This window comes from Ruditapes philippinarum, unplaced genomic scaffold (assembly GCF_026571515.1).
Source record: "Ruditapes philippinarum isolate M1 unplaced genomic scaffold, ASM2657151v2 ctg5712_1_1_1_1, whole genome shotgun sequence".
Classification (NCBI taxonomy): Eukaryota; Metazoa; Mollusca; class Bivalvia; order Venerida; family Veneridae; genus Ruditapes; species Ruditapes philippinarum.
The window spans coordinates 74761-81491 of NW_026856782.1; the positions used below are offsets into that span (position 1 = coordinate 74761).

Below are 6731 nucleotides of genomic sequence, written 5' to 3' on the forward strand. Positions count from 1 at the left end.
AGCGACTTCTACAACTATGATTATGACTAAAACTATGATGACGACTACGACTATGGGTATGATTGTAACGACTAGGATGACGATTACTTGGTTAACGACTACTACGACTTTATCGTCTTATACCACATCAGGTACGACAATAACGATGAGAACAACGACTTCAACGACGAAGCTTACTTCGACAATTACTACAATTACGACAACCTACCACGACTATTTATATGCTTAATTAAAACTTCGACGAAGAGGGAGAGCGACTATGATTAAAACTACATCAATGGCTATGACAATCGGTACAACTACGACTGTTACTATAACGATAATATAACTAGTACTACTATGTAACTACTAAAACCACGATGACTATGACTAAGCTACCATCTGCATAACAACTACGACAACGATAAGTACGAGCACTCAAACGACTTCTACTACGATTAAAACTACGAGGACAACAACGACAACAATTAAACCACGGAATCGTATACGATAATGGGTACAACTTCAACTATGACTATCACGACAAATTCGACTATTACTACGCATACGGCTATGTCACAGAATGCTACTTCTACGATAACGACTAAACCGACGACGACGAAAACTACTACTTCGTTTATCTATGATAACTACGACGACGACCTCCATTTTCTTGTTATCACTTTTTCATGTCATCACTTACAACCTAATTATCTTAATTAGGCACACACGGACGTAAACACGGGTAGATCAACCAAACTCAAGGCAGCTAACATTATAACTTTCTCATATTCAAGAACTCTACAACTCTGTCAGTCTTGACAGTTTTGTTTCAAATCGTTAAGTTTCTTTACGAAGATAACTGTATATTAATCTTTTATGAAAGTAGAGTCCAATTTATGCTTCCGTAACATAAAAAAGCTACGAGATTGCATTGAATATTCACGCATTTTATTTATTTTTACAATTATCAATTATAAATGTAGTTATGATTAGTTGTGAATTTATGCATCTTGTATTATGGACAAAAACATTATTTAACTAGAAAATGTACTTTATATAGTCCCTAGCTTTGTTCAGGTAACATTTACAAGAATGATTGCTTCGTCCTAGAAAATAATCGGGTGTAAAAGGACGAAAATGAAGTCACATAATATTATAATGTAAATAAACGCTCCTTTAGAATTAATCATTCGATGCACTTAAACCATACGCGTTTAACACTTTAACTGTATGTCTTATGTACTATCTTACCATCCTTGCCGTAAGATAAAAATTTAAACTGTTTAAAATTGTGAAAATATACCTCAAAGTACGTGTTGCATCAGGTTTAAGGCAAGATCTGTGTATATCATTTAACAATAAAGATTGCAATTTTTGTGTGATCTTTATCGTTATACTGTCATATGTAGTAACATTACCGTAAAGATATTATATCTTAACAGCTATTTAAGATATTTAACCATTTGTACAAAAATTACGCAAAGTCCGAGTATACCTAAAATATAACAACTGGTTGAAAGCTTTCATTCAAACATTCAATGTGTCTTTATAATTAGCCCATCACTGAAACGTTACCTTTTAAAACATTTCTGATGATATAAGAACACCTAACATGCTAGTAAACCAATGGGACTGGCGAAGAAAAAAAAACGTTACGAACGGTTTATTTGGGATATCAGTTTCTAACTTACAGAATCCTTACATCACTTTAAAGCCAGCCGGTATTTAATCCGTGAAATCAATGAAAACAAGAATGCATATGCTTTATTTATAAACGTGCAAATCAGTACTTTAAATGTTTTTTTCCTGTGTTTTTTTTTTCTTGTTTTTTTTTTTTTGTAAATAACTTCTGAGGATATTTCAAATTTACCAATTTAATAACATCCCATCGACATTTCTTCTTATGATATTTGTAATTTATGTACTTATATTTCAGGAAATGTTATCAATTATCGGCATTTTCATTTATTAATATAAACGTCTTACCTTTATCATGAATCCGACATTTACGCAAACAGAATGTCAAAGTGTAAATCAAAGTAATCCGAGATAAGATAGAATAATTGTTGACTCTTAAAGTAAATATACATGTACAACTTTCCTGTTTTGTTGTTGTTGTTTTTTGTCCAGAAAATATCGGTTTTGGGAATGCAATTATTTCTTTTTCACAAGTTGACTACATAATAATCAAGCATAACATAAACTGTTACAAATGAGGTGAAAATCTGCGCGGATGTAAATTTAGTGTAAATTCAATATCAATGCGCGGTATTTAAAGTAGACAACTTTATCAACGTGCTGGGGTATTTATTCGCAAATACAAAACTTCGGTTTATCACAAATTTCATCAGATTTCATGTTTATTGTATTGAACAACACAAAAGAGGATAAAATGACGCCTTACCCAATGTCAAGCTGTTAAAGGACTTAACATAAAGCAAACAATAGATTGTCTGACATTTGACATAGAAGTGTATCCCTCCAGCGCCGCATTTTATTTTTCTACTTACTAATTTTGATACCTTAGCTTATTCGAAGGTATTAATTAAACATTTACAAAAACTTTTCATCTAGGTTAGGGTACTAAATGACTGACAGTAGACTGGCGATAATATGACGATAGACTGGCGATAATATGACGATAGACTGGCGATAATCTGACGAAAGACTGACGATAGAATAGCGATAATCTGGCAATAGACTAGCGATAATATGGCAATAGAGTGACGATAATCAGACGAAAGACTGACGATAATCTAATACTTGCAGGATGATATATAAAATGAATATTTCATGACTTAATAATAATATTAATATTTTTTGATAATTAATAAGTTTAAATAAACGATTTAATACGCGGCATGGTGATATGTGATTAGCTATGTCTTGGAAATTATTAACGAAACATTGAGCAAATGTACCTATTCCGCGAACAAATACTTTTGTTTTTAAAGTATCATTAGGTATAACGTTCACACATGAAAACGAAAAATGAAGATCTGTATGATGGCATTGAAGATTTTGCACTTTAAAATACTGCTTTTGAAACAAAACAAAAACAACAATAACAACAACAATAATAATAAAAAAAAACACGTTACTTTTACTAAAAAAAAATTCATTGAACTACCAATACCACTCAGTCAAACTCATATCCTGTTATAATACTGTTACATCTGTGTTTGATATAACATGTATAACTCATAGATTTCATATCCGGTTACGATTCCGGATTTTGGTCCATTCGTACTCAGTCGAATATTTAAAAGAAGCATTCCTCTGGTTATAATTGAAATTACCAAACAATTTTACCATGGAGGTTGATTTGTGCTTTATTTTCCATGTGACAGAACGATAGAACGACAAAAACAACAACAACAACGACGACGACAAAAACAACAACAACGACAAAAACAACAATAACAAGAAACGGTTGGTGTAATCCGGAAACGGAATCCTAAAATTGACATATATGCCATGCGTCCTTGCATTCATATTTAGTCCAATGAAATAAGTAAATATAAGCAAAAGTCATCGTTTGCCGTGTGTTTCGTGTTTCCCGCCTTTTACCGTATCACACCGCCATATGTCAATGTGATCAGCCACTGCACGTATGGAATTTTAAAAAAAAAACGGTTGATATAAGAGAAATGTATGATTAGAAAGGTGATACAATGGTATCAATAAACGATGTGAAATGAGCCACGTCATGACAAAACCAACATAATGGTTTTGCGACCAGCATGGATCCAGACCAGCCTGCGCATCCGCGCAGTCTGATCAGGATCCATGCTGTTCGCTGTCAGTTTCTCAACTTGTAATAGAGTTAGTAAGCGAACAGCATGGATCCTGATCAGACTGCGCGGATGCGCAGGTTGGTCTGGATCCATGCTGGTCGCAAACCCAATTACAATAAGCTGCAACAATTGTCTTGTATAAACACCGTCAACACATTATATAACTCGTAACAAACATATCAGGAAAAAGAAGAAGAAACACAAAAAAATAACCAACCTCAAGGCGAAATATTTCCTTTTCGTTAAGAAGTCAGTCGTGCCATACTTTTATTTGCGGCGAGCGTTTTTACATAAATCCATTTCTGTTAGGGTTAACTTAACTAATACAATATGTTATAAAGAACGTTTCCTATTATCTTTTTATTCGATCTACTCGACCAGTCCTTTTTTTAAAGAAAAAAGTCATTATAACAAGTTTCATGACGCAATAATACTCTTAGGGGCGTCCTGCTTTATTTTCCATTCATACAGAAGATTTTGACTATTTTATATTTTGTTATTAGCTAAAATCTTTTTAAGTTTAAATCCTACTTTCATTGTTAAAGTCACGCAAATAGATATCTATCAGGTATCAGAAGGCAGATTTATATAATCTATTCAAAAGTATCGTTTTAACAATTGTTGAAACAAAAAATACACTGGTATAAGATTTTACGTACATAAACTACTAATACTTAACTAGAATTTGTCCTGATTTATGGATAAATTAGGCGTTTTAGTGTGACTGATTGACCATGTCTTTAGTTATGTCTAATGATAGCTGGAAATACGTGTACAGCACTAATCAATTAATGACCCATACCATGATAAAATATACTTTAAATGGACTTGTCCATCTTTCAAGTTTTTACAACATTAAATTTTAGGGAAACTCGTAAAATATGTACTGGGTGAATATCGAAGAGTGCCGACCTTAATCAGACGGCACATATAACGTCAGTTGGTCTTGGTGTACAGTGGTCGCTGTCAAGGATTTTATTCCAGATTTTTATACTTCACAACAGCAAGTGTCAAGTGTTGTGTGGCAGCTGTAAAAATTTACCCCGTACTTCACTTCAGTGTTGTTATATTTTTCTGGTTCTTCGGGATCATTGATGCCAGCACTATTAAGTGTTGAGAACTGTGTACCACTCAAATCGGTACTTGGGGGGCGTGAGGGATGTTGCACTTATATATTATCTCTCATGTACAGATTCAATCAAACCGAGTCTGCAATTTTCATGTAATTTTGTTGTGATTAGTACTTCCGAAGGATCACTTTCTTTAAGTGATTTACATTTTCTATTCGATGAAAATGTGAAAAATATTTATCCCATGAAATTTATACATTATAAAAGTTAGCAATTCTTGACCTTGACTCTCCTGACCTTCAAAATGTTTTACGAAAGTTGTAGTAAATGTTATTACATTTACAATAAAATAATCAGCAAAAAACACGCACACACAATCGCATCTTCTCGGCACTTTCCGTCAAACATCGATAAGAATAATCGTAGAGATGTTTCGATTAAAATTTACATAATTACACGTTTTAGCGCCATTACTATATAAGCATGCTGTTCTGAATAAAAAGGATATGCATTTTTTTTCTTAAAGTGTTTCATACGTGCCTGGATCAATTATCTATTGATATAAAAACAACTAAAGCAAATAAAAATGTTTGCTAAAGGATTATAAAACGAGTATGATATTACTAGAATATTATTGTTGTACACTCCAGATATAAGTTTAAACTAGTAAAGAACATTTAATTTAATTTCAGCTTATAATAATGCACATGATCACGTAAATCTTTCATTTATTTAAATCTTTTATATAATATCAAGTTATAATCGAACAGAATAAATAATTCCAAGGGCATTCTTTTGAGTCCCTTTCTCGTCCTTCCATGAAGGTTGGGTCATTTAAAGGAAAATATTTTACCACTATATATTTGGTCAGGCAAAAGCAAAAACTATTTTAAAAAATTAAATGGTTTTTATTCTATTTTGTTGTAATCCAATGTATGTTTGAATTTTCACTCTTGTTATTTTGAACACTATTTTGTCTGACAAAAGCAAAACCTATTGTTTTGTATCCTATTCTATTCTATTCTGTTATATTCCATTATATTGAATAAATTCCATTCATTTTCGCATCTTTATACTTGTAATGAATTTATTATCTTATTATCTATTAGAAAATCTAAACACTTAAATCATTATCTTTCGAATAGAACTTTATTTGAAATACTCCGCTTGAACAAAAAAACTTACCTTTCATTTATGCGATAATTATCCAGAGATTGCCTTTTTATGAATCAAATTAATTCCTAAAGTATAAGTTAATAGTATCAATAACGAATGTTAAACAGTCGTGTATGCTCACCGTTGATATAAAAATTATACATATTTTTAGTGGGTAAATGAACTTTTTATAACGTTTCAAGTACCGAACTATATACAATTGTTGTTGTTGTAGCCTTATTGACATGTACGATCTACTTCACTGCCCTTACAAATTCGCTAATAACTAATGAATTAGTTGAACAGTCCATTAATATTTCAAATAGTTTTCTACGGAGTGGAACGGACAACTTCGAGTAGATATGGACAGATATTTCCCATAAGGTATTTTGCAGAGGATCATATCATATTAAATCCGAAGACAAATGCAGTATGAAGCCGCCCGGTTAGCTCAAAAGGTACAGCGTTTGTCTTTGAATCAGGCGACCAGGGTCGATTCCCGGTGAGTGCAGGTCACTTTCGTTGTGATTGATCCACGGTCATTCGCACTGTACCTCTGCTCTGGCATGTACCAAAGTTAACAGCTGTACTGGTTAAACTCCTTGACAGCCTAGCTGTCCAGGAACGATGCGGTGGCTGAACTGAGCTCTGGGCTAACTGTCGTGATCCAGGTGAAAACTAACAACAACACCACCAAACACAGTAATGTTAAAGCCGGCGTCTTGTC

The 6731-nt window shown here is 32.9% G+C and overlaps 1 protein-coding gene across 3 annotated transcripts in view; it reads right to left on the reverse strand.

Moving 5' to 3' along the window:
* Nucleotides 1–6152, reverse strand: part of LOC132747698 (monocarboxylate transporter 12-like) — a 28345-nt gene extending 22193 nt beyond the window's left edge. The window contains exon 1 of one of the 3 annotated variants that reach the window (XM_060737194.1): nt 6035–6152. The gene's annotated coding sequence lies outside the window, so the exon portion shown is untranslated. Of the gene's footprint in view, nt 1–1968; nt 2236–3996; nt 4022–6034 lie in introns of those variants that run through there. The other 2 variants (XM_060737195.1, XM_060737189.1) reach the window with 2 other exon arrangements.
* Between the last annotated feature and the right edge of the window lie 579 nt (nt 6153–6731).